General features: G+C 36.5%; 1 pseudogene; it reads left to right on the top strand.

Moving 5' to 3' along the window:
* The window catches only part of LOC133261546 (RNA-binding protein EWS-like), a 28,724-nt pseudogene that overhangs the window by 744 nt on the left and 14,403 nt on the right, over window positions 1-13,577 (top strand).

Below are 13,577 nucleotides of genomic sequence, written 5' to 3'. Positions count from 1 at the left end.
CAAACTCACTTCCATCAAGTTGGTGAGGTCATTCAACCATCTCATCCTCTGTCATCCCCTTCTCCTCCTGCCTTCAATCTTTCCCAACATAATGGTCTTTTCTAATGAGTCAGTTCTTTGTATCAGGTGACTAGAGTATTGGAGCTTCAGTTTTAGCATCAGTCCTTCCAATGAATATTCAGGACTGATTTTATTTAGTATTAACTCTTTTGATCTCTTTTCAGCCCAAGGGGCTCTCAAGAGTAGTCATCTCCAACACCCAGTTAAAAAGCATTAATTTTTCAGTGCTCAGCTTTCTTTATTACCGGGGTCTAGCTCTGGTGGATTCAGGGATTTCAAAGGGGAGACGGCTTCGGCGATCAGGATACGATGAATTAAGGATATGAAGAGTGATCAAATAAGGATAGCTCAGTGAGAAAAATTCAGTGGAGAAAGAGGCTGAATAACTTGATTTACATGGAAAGTTAATAAAATTCCAAAATAAGGAATTTGCATCACCTACGTAGGCTGCAGGCGTCCTCCCATTCTCCCGAAGGACAGGAGACACTAAGGCCTCCCCGGTCAGATCTTAGAGGCCCAGGCAAAATTAGTAGGCTTGACAAGCCTCCACGTTCCAGATGGGAATTCAGCCAGAAGGTGAGAGAAAGAACGACATAGGGAGATCAAGTTTCAGTGAACAAGGCCCGCACTTTATTTTCCAAAGTAGTTTTTATACCTTAAGTTGTGCATAGAGGATAATGGAGGAAGGAGTAGAGTCATGCAAGGACAGCAGTCCTTGATCCTAATCGAAGCCAGGCTTTCAAACTTATCATATGCAAAAGTTTAGGTGATTTACATCATCTTCTGGCCAGGAAGCCTGTTAACATTTTAAGATCCTTTCTTCAGAAACCTTTTTTTTCTCTAAAGGTGATTATTCTAAAGTTAGGCACCACCCTCTGAAAGCATTAGATAAAGTTTCATTCCCATAGGGCAAAGGTGTGGTGGGCTATAACAAGAAAATAATTAACTCAAGGGTCCAAGGTTACAAACATTAAAGCTACTACTTACTTTCCTATAATCCAATTATATTAATCAATACACTGCCAGGGACACAGTACGTAAGGGATATGGAAACTTAGCAGCAAACATTGGCCCAACAAGTGAAAAACCCTTCACCAATACAATTTCTAATCAATCTTTTAACTGCTCAAAGGAATCTGTATTTAGACAGTTTAGAACATCTCATGCCTCTTACAGTTGGGAGTCTCTGAACAATCACATGTGGCCGGAAGAACCTATTCAGGCAGACTAGAGGACTTCCAAAGGAGTTTGTAGGTTGAAACACTCTTGTCACGCCGAGGAACTTGATTAACTGGAGCTGTAAGTTAACTCTTTTTCAGAGAGAGGTGGTGGGGGACAGCCCCTCGTAAAGTCAGAGGTGTAGGTGAGAGCACAAAGCAGTAAAGTAGGCAGACTCTGGTTTTGGGGGTAGATGCTCGAGAATTTCCAGGGGGACACCTGAGGCTTGATCCTGCCTTTGCATATGCCGAGTCTCCTTCCTCATGACCTTTGCCATGGGCAGAGTTCCTCACGCTGGCTCCCGGCACTTTATAGTTCAACTCTCACATCCATACATGACTACTGGAAAAACCATAGTTTTGACTAGATGGACCTTTGTCAGAAAAGTAATGTCTCTGCTTTTTAATATGCTGTCTATGTTTGTCATAGCTTTTCTTCCAAAGAGCAAGTGTCTTTTAGTTTCACGGCTGCAGGCACCATCTGCAGTGTTTCTGAAGACCGAGAAAATGAAGTTTCTCACTGTTTACATTGTTTTCCCATCTATTTTCTATGAAGTGATGTGGCTGGATGCCATGATCTCAGTTTTTTGAATGTTGAGCTTTAAGCCAGCTTTTTCACTCTCCCCTTTCACTGTCATCAAGAGGCTCTTTAGTTTTTCTTCACTTTCTGCCATAAGGGTGGTGTCATCTGCATATCTGTGGTTATTGATATTTCTCCCTCCAATCTTGATTCCAGCTTGTGCTTCATCCAGTCCAGCATTTCACATGATGTACTCTGCATATAAATTAAATAAGTAGGGTGAAAGAAAATATACAGGCTTGACCAAATATACAGACTTTCCAAATTTTGAACCAGTCCTTTATTCCATGTCTGGTTCTAACCATTGCTTCTTGTCCAGCATATAGATTTCTCATGAGGCAGGTAAGGTAGTCTAGTATCTCAATGTCTTTAACAATTTTCTACAGTTTGCTGTAATCCACACAGTCAAAGGCCTTAATGTAGTCAATGGAGAAGAAGTAGATTTTTTTTTCCCCTTGAATTCTATTGCTTTTTCTATGATCCAATGGATGTTGGCTATTTGATCTTTTGGTTCCTCTCCCTTTTTTTAATCCAACATGAACATTGGAAGTTCTTGGTTGATGTACTGTTTAAGCCTTGCTTGGAGAATTTTGAACATTACTTTTCTAGCATGTGAAATGAGTGCAATTGTGTGATATTTAACATTCTTTGGCATTGTATTTCTTTGGGATTGAAATGAAAACTGACCCTTTCCAGTCCTGTGGCCACTGCTGAGTTTTCCAAATTTGTGGGCATATTGAGTGCAGCACTTTCACAGCATCATCTTTTAGGATTTAAAATAGTTCAATTGGAATTCTATCATCTCCACTAGCTTTGTTCATAGTGATGTTTCCTGAGGCCCACTTGACTTTGCAGTCCAGGAAGTTTGGCTCTAGGTGAGTGATCACACCATCATGATTATCTGGGTCATTAAGATCTTTTTCATGTAATTTTTCTGGGTATTCTTATCACCTCATCTTAATATCTTCTGCTTCTAGTAGGCCCATTCCTTTTTTGCCCTTTATTGTGCCCATTATTGCATGAAATTCTCCCTTGTTATGTCTAATGTTCTTGATGAAAACTCTAATCTTTCCCATTCTATTGTTTTCCTCTATTTCTTTGCATTGTCTTCTTAAGACTTTATTTTCTCTCTTTGCTCTTCTTTGGAACTCTGCATTCAGATGGGTATATCTTTCATTTTCTCCTTTGCCTTTCACTTCTCTTCTATTCTGAGCTATTTGTAAAGCCTCCTTACCATGTACAATGTTATGAACCTCCATCCATAGTTCTTCAGGCACTCTGTTTATCAGATTTAATCCATTGAATCTGTTTGTCACTTCCACTGCATAATTATAAGGGATTTAATTTAGGTCATACCTGAATGGCCTAGCAGTTTCCCCTACTTTCTTCAATTTAAGTCCGAATTTTGCAATAAGGAATTTATGATCTAAACCACAGTCCATATCAGGAAACTTTTAAAATAGGAAGCTGATCTGTAATCACATTTGCTTACCTTGAAGTTAACAGTTTTACTTTGACCGAGAACCAATTACCAAGCAAACAAGTCACAGTTGCATTAGGAAAAAGAAAATAGCATTTTTAACTGATATTTTGAAGTGAATTTAAGTAAGAGACTCTTTATAGTTGAACCAACAAGAGATAATGAAGTTTTGCAGATTGGCAATAGTGAAAAGCTCCTTCAAGGTAGAGAGATAAACTATTGCCAGTCATAGGAGAACTAGCAGTAGGAATCTGAAAGGAGTTATAGTTACAAAAGATCAAAATTATAGCCACAACCATGCGACCAAAGCAGATAGGAAGTTGGAGATCCATGAAGAAGTATTTTGATCTTAAAATCAGAGGCCTCCAATCAGCTGTTGTATTCTCCTATTTCTAATCACATTAACTAAGTGAAAACTGGTGAGCAACATAGTATACCTTGAATGAAAATTAATTTACCTTTGAAATTAATTATGAGAATTTTGTGATATACCCTATCTCATTAAATTACAATGTTGAAAAATTTTTCCCAGGAAAATACATACTAATCAGAGAAATGTCTGTATTACCCAGGAGAAAATTAATTAAACATTTGTTTTTCTAAAGAAATTTTGAAGGATTTGAAATTAGAAAATGCGATTTTTATTTAAAATTATATGGTTTAGAAACAAACAATTGCAGAATAATAAACTTAAGGAGGATCAAAAACTTTCTCCTCAATAAGACAGAAATTACAAATAGCCATTTTAAATCTCTGGAATTATCCTAATAACATATAGAAAATTGAGAAATATTTAATGAAGAAAATCCATTAAATTATGGTAAAAATTGGGGTGGATTCTGAATTTGAAGAAGCATAACTCACTTTCAGCCCATCTGTAGCTCAGCATGTTCGGAGCCCCACTATAAGCAGAAAATAAGAGATAAAAGAGAATGGGACTTCTTCTCCTGCCAGCTTCCAATAAAAGAGTTTGGATTCTTTCTTTGGGAAGGTTAGAATCCCAGCACTTTTTGTTCCCCTCATCTTTGTTTTGGAAGAGCTCTATTCTAGACAAGGGGAACTGAGAGACCTGGGCACACATTTTCTATTCAGCTACCAACTCATAAGACAAAAGCATTATGCTAGAGCTGGGTGCACAAGCCAAGAACACTGAGTCCTGCCTACACTTGCCCCAGCTTGCTGAATGAGCAGAGGCTTTATGCTGAGAAAGATAATTCAAGAAGACCCGAGCTACTGCCCCTGCCTAGTGCCTCCCTCACAGAGCAGGAGGTCAATTCAAGGGCGGAAAACATTGTTTCCACTTTGCAGGTTCAGAGTGTTAGTGTACAATTTAGACCCAGCAGAGATTCAAGCATTAAAAATAACTAGTTCAGCAAGGAGACTGACTATTTGGAACTAAGCATGAAGAATTTCAAATTAAAGGTCACTTCCAGAAACAATGGAGATTTTAGCAGTTTACAATTAAGAAAAGACTACTAGCTCTAGAAAAGCAGCAAGATACACCAGCCAAAAATTTAGCAGACAAACTAGAGGAAGAGACAACTAAAAAGAGTACTTCTGGAAGTACTTAAACCCTAGACTCAAGAACTACCTGAAAAGGAGATAAAATTTAATTCTATAATTGTTTAACAATTTATGCATTGGGGCATCATTGATAATATGACAAATCAGCTAGCAATTAGAGGAGGTGAACAACAATCACAGCATCAATAAATGCAGATCAGTTAGTATTCCATGAAAGTGAAAACCAAAGGACAGCAGAGTGACTCACTTTCACTTTGGCTCAGAAGGTAAAAAGTCTGCCTACAATGCTGAGACCTGAGTTCAATCCCTGGGTTGGGAACATCCCCGGAGAAGGAAATGGCAACCCACTCCAGTATTTTTGCCTGGAAAATCCCATGGATGGAAGAGCCTGACGGGCTATAGTCCACAGGGTCACAAAGGGTCAGACATGACTGAGTGACTTCATAAGGAAGTCAATTCATCAGGAATATATGTCAATCTAAATAGATGTGCATCCAAGACCAAAGCATATATTTATATTAAAAATATTAAAATATCTGAAGGAAGAAATAGATAACAATATAATGGCAGTAGGGGATTTCAATGACCCAAATTGAAAAATGACAGAAATCAACAAGAAATCATTTGTCTTGAACCATACTTGAGACAAAATATATATAGACATGTACAGAACATTCATCCAATAGTAGGAGAATAGACATTTTCCTGAAGCTCACATGCACGTTCTCCAGAAAAGAACATAGGAGAGGTCAACAAATAAGTCTTTAAGAATATTAAAATCATACAAATTATTTTTCTAACCACAATGGTATGGAACTAGAAATCAATAACAGAAGCAAAGCTGAATAATTCACAATTATGTGGAAATTTAAAAAAAAAAAGTATTGCTGAACAATTTTGAAAAAGAAATCAGAAGAGAACCCTAGAAATATCTTGAAACAACTGACAGTGAAAACACAATATGCCAAAATCTATAAGATATGGCAAAAGCAGTTCTAAGAGAGAAGTGTACAGAAATAAAATGTCTACATTAAGAAAAAATGAAATATATCGAATATTAATACAAAATCTAAATTTATACATCAATAAACTAGAAAAAAGAATGAACTAAGTTCAAGTAAGCAGAAAAATAGTAATAACAAAAATCAGAAAAGAATTAAAGGAAACTCAGAATAGGAAAGCTAAAAAAAATGATTAATAAAAAGAAGAGATAGTTGTTTGAAAATATAAACAAATTTGGCAAAACTAGAACTATATTTTTGGCAGTAGACACTTCTTATATGTTTATGAAAATGAGAGATACACAAAAATCTTTTAGAATTAGGAAGTTCATCAAGATTACAAAAGTCAAGATCAATAAACAAAAACTGAATTATATTTTTACACACTAGCAATGACCATTCTGAAAATGAAGCTAATAATTTTACTCACAATAGCATAAAAAAAAATATTTTGGTGAAATTTTAAATAAAAAAAGCACAAGACTATATATGCACTGAAAGCTAAATATTTTTGAAAGAAATGAAAGAATAGCCAAATAAATGAAAAGATATCTAATGATTATTGATCAGAAGATTTAATATTATTAGATTCCCTATCAAACACTCAGCTTGCATTTTTTTTCAGGAATGGGCAAGCTGATCTTAAGTTAATATGAAAATTGAAGGTTCTGAAATAGTCAAACAATCATGAAAAAAGAACAAATTTTGGAAGCACACTTACGGAAGTGAAGCACACACTTTTTAAACATTACTAAATTAATTAAGACTGAGTGGCACTGGTATAAAGATAAATATGTAGATAGAGGGAATAGAATTCTGAGTACAGAAGTAAACTTTACATTAATGATTAAATCATTTCAACAAGGTTCCCAGACAGTTCAATGGGGAAAAGTAGTCTTTAATAAATGAGAGCAGAACAATTGGAGGTTTACATGTAAAAGGATGAGGGTGGACCTCTATGCCACACCATACCCACAGACTAATGAAATATAAACTTCATTGTATGAGATAAAATTATACACTTAAAAACATTGGATAAAATCTTTCTGAACTTAGATTAGGCATTAATAATACTAAAAATGCAAGTGACAGTAGAAAAAAAAAACAGAAAATTCAGCTAACACTAAAGTTAAAACATTTGTGTTACAAATAATACCATCAAGAAAGTGAAAAGACAACTCAAAAAGGGGACAAAACAGTCAACAAATATATTTTTGGTAAGAGAGTTGTATTTAGAATATACAAAGAACACTTAAAACTGAATAAAAATATAAAAGATCAAATTAAAAATTGTGCAAAAGACCTTAAAAGATATTTCTCTATAGTAAGCTTACAAATTGTCAGTAAGCCCATCAATACATGCTCAACAGCGTTAGCCACAAGAGAAATTCCAACCAAAACCCCAGTGAGATACCATTTCACATCTGTTGGGATTGCTATTATCCAATAGATAATAAAAATAATTGATGAGGATTTACACAATTGAAACTCATGAATTGCTGGTAGCAATGGAAAATAGTGCAGCCACTTTGGAAAATGTGTTGCCATTTCCTCAAAATTTAAACATGAACAATGTTACTATATGAAATCCTATTGCTAGATATATAGACACCAAAGTACCCACAGAAAATTGCACATGAGAATGATGTTTGCTCTGGATTTGTCATATATGGCCTTTATTATGTTGAGGCAGGTAAGTTCCTCTATGGCAACTTTCTGGAGAGTTTTTTTGTTTTGTTTTGTTTTAATCCTAAATGGGTTTGAATTTTTTCAAAAGCTTTTGCAGCATCTATTGAAATGACCATGTGGTTTTTATTATTCAATTTTTTGATGTGATGTTTCACACTGACTGATTTGTGGATATTGAAAAATTCTCACATCCCTGGAATAAAGCCCATTTGATCATGGTGTATGACCCTTTTAATGGGTTGTTAGATTCAGATTGCTAGCATTTTGCTGAGGATTTTGTGCCTATGTTTGTCACTGATGTTGGCCTAGAATTTTCTTTTTTGTGATTTATTGGTCTGATTTTAGAGTTGGGGTGCTGGTGGCCTCATAAAATAAGCTTGTTATTCTTCCTTCCTCTGAAATTTCCTGGTAAACTTTCAGAAGGGTAGGTATTAACTCTTCTGTAAATGTTTGACAGGATTCAACTGTGAAGACATCTGGTCCTGGATTTTTGATTATTTGAAGATTTTTTTTTATCACAATTTCAATGCCAGTACTTGTGATTGGTCTGTTCATATTTTCTATTTCTTCCTTGTTGTCTTGGAAGGTTGTATCTTTTCAGAATGTGTCCGTTTCTTCAAGGTGGTCCATTTTGTTGGTGTACTGTTGCTTGTAATGGACTCTTACGATCTTTTGTATTTCTGTGTAGTCCAGTGTAACTTTTCCTTGTTCATTTCTAATTATATTGATTTGAGCCCTATCCCCTTTTTCCATGATAAGTCTGGTAAAAGATTTATCAATTTTGTTTATTTTCTCAAACAACCAGCTTTTAGTTTCATTGACCTTTGCTATTGTTTTTTTAATTTATATTTGATTTTTTCTGATTTGATCTTTATGATTTCATTCCTTCTGCTAACTTCGGGTTTTGTTAGTGCTTCTTTCTTAAGTTGTTTTATGCATAAATTAGGTTGTTTATTTGAAGTTTATCTTGGTTCTTGAAGTAAGTTTGCATTGTTATAAGCTTGATGCTGTGAAAGTACTGCACTCAATATGCCAGAAAATTTGGAAAACTCAGCAGTGGCCACAGGACTGGAAAAGGTCAGTTTTCATTCCAATCCCAAAGAAAGGCATGCCAAAGAATACTCAAACTACCGCACAATTGCACTCATCTCACATGCTAGTAAAGTAATGCTCAAAATTCTCCAAGCCAGGCTTCAGCAATATGTGAACCATGAACTTCCTGATGTTCAAGCTGGTTTTAGAAAAGGCAGAGGAACCAGAGATCAAATTGCCAACATCTGCTGGATCATGGAAAAAGCAAGAGAGTTCCAGAAAAGCATCTATTTCTGCTTGATTGACTATGCCAAAGCCTTTGACTGTGTGGATCACAATAAACTGTGGAAAATTATGAAAGAGATGGGAATACCATACCACCTGATCTGCCTCTTGAGAAATTTGTATGCAGGTCAGGAAGCAACAGTTAGAACTGGACATGGAACAACAGACTGGTTCCAAATAGCAAAAGGAGTTCATCAAGGCTGTATATTGTCACCCTGTTTATTTAACTTATATGCAGAGTACATTGTGAGAAACACTGGACTGGAAGAAACACAAGCTGGAATCAAGATTGCTGGGAGAAATATCAATAACCTCAGATATGCAGATGACACCACCCTTATGGCAAAAAGTGAAGAGGAACTAAAAAGCCTCTTAATGAAAGTGAAAGTGGAGAGTGAAAAAGTTGGCTTAAAGCTCAACATTCAGAAAACGAAGATCATGGCATTTGGCTCCATCACTTCATGGGAAATAGATAGGAAAACAGTGGAAACAGTGTCAAACTTTATTTTTCTGGGCTCCAAAATCACTACAGATGGTGACTGCAGCCATGAAATTAAAAGACACCATGAAATTAAATAACTTCCAACCTAGATAGCATATTCAAAAGCAGAGACATTACTTTGCCAACAAAGGTTCATCTAGTCAAGGCTATGGTTTTTCCTGTGGTCATATATGGATGTGAGAGTTGGACTGTGAAGAAGGCTGAGCCCCGAAGAATTGATGCTTTTGAACTGTAGTGTTGGAGAAGACTCTTGAGAGTCCCTTGGACTGCAAGGAGATCCAACCAGTCCATTCTGAAGGAGATCAGCCCTGGGATTTCTTTGGAAGGAATGATGCTGAAGCTGAAACTCCAGTACTTTGGCCACCTCATGCGAGGAGTTGACTCATTGGAAAAGACTCTGATGCTGGAAGGGATTGGGGGCAAGAGGAGAAGGGGATGACAGAATGAGATGGCTGGATGGCATCACTGACTCGATGGACGTGAGTCTGAGTGAACTCCAGGAGTTGGTGATGGACAGGGAGGCCTGGTGTGCTGCGATTCATGGGGTCGCAAAGAGTCGGACACGACTGAGCGAATGATCTCATCTAATCTCATCTGAAGCTTCCCTCTTAGGACTGCTTTTGCTGCATCTCATAGATTTTGGATCATCAAGTTTTTATTGTCATTTGCCTCTGGGTATGTTCTGATTTCCTTTTTTATTTCTTCAGTGATATATTGGTTATTTAATAACATAATGTTTATCGTTCATGCGTTAGGTTTTGTTCCCCTGCAATTGATTTATACTTTTATAGTATTGTGATAGAAAAAGATGCTTAATATTTCAATTTACTTAAATTTACTGAGGTTTGATTTGTAACTCAAGATGTGATCTGTCCTGCAGAATGTTCCATGTGCACTTGATAGGAACATGTATTCTGCTGTTTTAAGACTGAACACACTTTCTCTAAAATCAGGAATAAGACAAAGATGTTCAGTCTTGCCAGTTTTATTCAGCATAGTTTTGGTTTGGAAGGGAATTCAAGTTAGGGGGGAAAAAAAAGAGGTAAAAGTGTCACTGTTTGCAGGTGACATAATACTGCATATAGGAAATCCTAAAGACTTTTAACAGAAAACTGCTAAAATTCATCAACAAATTTGATAAGGTGGCAAATTGCAAAAATAATACACAGAAGTCTCTTGCATTCCTATCCACTAACAGAAGATCAGAAAGAAATCAAGGAAACCTTTCCATTTACCATTGCATCAAAATAAATAAAATGTTTAGCAATAAACTTACCAAAGGAGGCAAAATACCCATACTCAGAAAACTATAAGATATTGAAGAAAGAATTAAAAATCACATAAACAAATTATGAAGAGATATACCATGTTTTAGGATTGGAAGAATCAATATTGTGAAAGTGACTATACTACCCAAAACAATCTACAGATTTAATGCACTCCTCATGAGATTATCAATGGGACTTTGCACAGAATTATGCAAAATATTTTACACTGTATGGAAACACAAAAGACCCAAATAATAAAAGCAATCTTAAGAAAGCAGAAGAATCAGACTCCCTGATTTCAGATTCACAAAGTTACAGCAATCAAAACAGCAGGATACTGTCACACACATCAGTGGAAAATGACAGAAAGTCCAGAGATAAATCCACACACCTATGGTCCTTAATCTATGAGGGAGACTAGAATATACAATGAAGCAAGAACCATCTCTTTAAGAAGTAGTTCTAAGAAAACTTAACAGCTACATATAAAAGGATAAAATTAGAACATTTCCTAACATCATAAAAAAATGAAATAAATTAAAGACCTAAATGTAAGGCGAGATACTGTAAAACTTTTAGAGGAAAACAGGCAGAACACTCTGACACAAATTGCAGTAAGATCAGTTTCTACCCACCTCCTACAGTAATGAAAATAAAAATAAATAAATGGGACATAATTAAACTTAAAAAAAAATTCACACACCAAAGGAAATGATAAAGAAACTGAAAAGACAACCCTAGAATGGGAGAAAATATTTGCAAAGAAAGCAATTGAAAATAATCTTAAAAATATACAAACAGCTCACCAAACAAGCAAACTGCTCAATCAAAAAATAAGCAGAAGATCTAGACATTTCTCCAAATAGACATATATGTGGCTAAAAAGCACATGAATAGAGGCTCAGTGCCACTAATTATTATAAAAATGCAAATCAAAACTGAAATGCACTTATCACCTCACACAGATCAGAATGGCCACCATCAAAAAGTCTACAAACAATAAATGCTGAAAAATGTGTGGAGAACAGGGAGCCATCCTATAGTGTTGGTGGTTATGTAAAATGGTACAACTATGGAGCATAGTTTGGAGGTTCTTTTGAAAACCAGAAATAGAGCTACCATATTTATCCAACTATCTCACTTCTGGGCATATACTCAGAAAAGAGAATCATAATTTGAAAAAATATATGCATTGCATTGTTCACTGCAGCACTATTCACACTAGCCGGAAAATGAAAGCAACTGAAACATCCATCAACAGAGGAATGGACAAAGGTGAAATATGTGTGTGTGTGTGTGTGTGTGTGTACACACATATACATACATACTATGGAATATTAGTCAGCCATAGCAAAGAATTGAATAATACGATTTGCAGCAACATGGAAGAACCTAGAGATTTTCATACTGAGTGAAGCAAGTCAGATAGACAAAGACAAACATATGATATAACTTATATGTGGAAACCAAAAAATGGGTACAAAGGAATTTATGAAACAGAAATAGAGTTACAGATGTAAGAAACTAACCTATGGTTACAAGGCGGGTAGTGAAGGGAAAACTTGGAATATTGGTATTTACATATACATACTACTATATATAAAACAGATAACTAGTAAAAACCTAATGCATACCACAGCAAACTCTACTCAATACATGTGATGGATGCGGGGAGCGAGCTCCGCCCCTGGCAAAGGTCATGAGGAAGGAGGCCTGGCATACGCAAAGGCGGGATCAAGCCTCAGGAGTCTCCCTGGAAATTCTCGAGCAATCTACCCCCAAAACCAGAGTCTGCCTACTTTCTGCTTTGTGCTTTCACCTACACCTCTGACTTTACGGGGGCTGTCCCCCACTACCTCTCTGAAAAAGAGTTAGCTTACAGCTCCAGTTAATAATTCCTGGGTGTGACAGTGTTTCAACCTACAAACTCCCTTGGAAGTCCTCTAGCCTGCCTGAATAGGTTTTTCTGGCCACATGTGATTGCTCAGAGCTCCAAACTGAGAGGCATGAGATGTTCTAAACTGTCTAAATACAGATTCCTTTGAGCAGTTAAAAGATTGATTAGAAATTGTATTGGTGAAGGGATTTTCACTTGTTGGGCCAATGTATGCTGCTAAGTCTCCATATCTCTTACCTGCTGTGTCCCTGGCAGTGTATTGATTAATATAATTGGTGTAAATAGTAGCTTTAATGTTTGTAACCTGGGACCCTTGAGTTAATTCTTTTTCTTGTTATAGCCCACCACACCTTTGCTCTGTAGGAATGCAACTTTATTTAATGCTTTTTGGAGGCTGGCGCCTGACTTTAGAATAATCACCTTTAGAGAAAAAGGCCTCTGGGCCAGAAGATGATGCAAATCACCTAAACTTTTGCATATGATAAGTTTGCAGGAAGAAAGCCTGGCTTACTGCATGACTCTACCCCTTCCCCCATTATCCTCTATGCATAACTTAAGGTATAAAAACTACTTTGGATAATAAAGTGCGGGCCTTGTTCACCGAAACTTGGTCTCACCATGTCGTTCTTTCTCTTACCTTCTGGCTGAATTATTCAGCCTCTTTTCTCCACTGAATTTCCTCACTGAGCTATCCTTATTTCAGCCTCTTTTCTCCACTGAATTTCCTCACTGAGCTATCCTCATTCTATTACTCTTTATATCCTTAACTAACGTTTAATTAAGCAATTGTTTCCTGATCCTCGCCGACGCCGTCCCCGCTTCGAATTCCCTGGATCCACCGGGGCTGGACCCCGGCAGATGGCCTATATGGAAAAATAATCTACAAAAAGAGTGGGTATATGTATATGTGTAATTGATTCGCTTCACTGAAGCCCTGAAACTAACAGAATATTATAAGTCAATTATACTCTGATACCATTTTAAGAACATATATAAATGTTCATAGAAGCATTCCTGCTGCTGCTGCTGCTGCTAAGTCGCT

Source organism: Bos javanicus, chromosome 15 (assembly GCF_032452875.1).
Source record: "Bos javanicus breed banteng chromosome 15, ARS-OSU_banteng_1.0, whole genome shotgun sequence".
Taxonomy (NCBI): Eukaryota; Metazoa; Chordata; class Mammalia; order Artiodactyla; family Bovidae; genus Bos; species Bos javanicus.
This window is presented reverse-complemented; position numbering and strand designations above follow the sequence as displayed.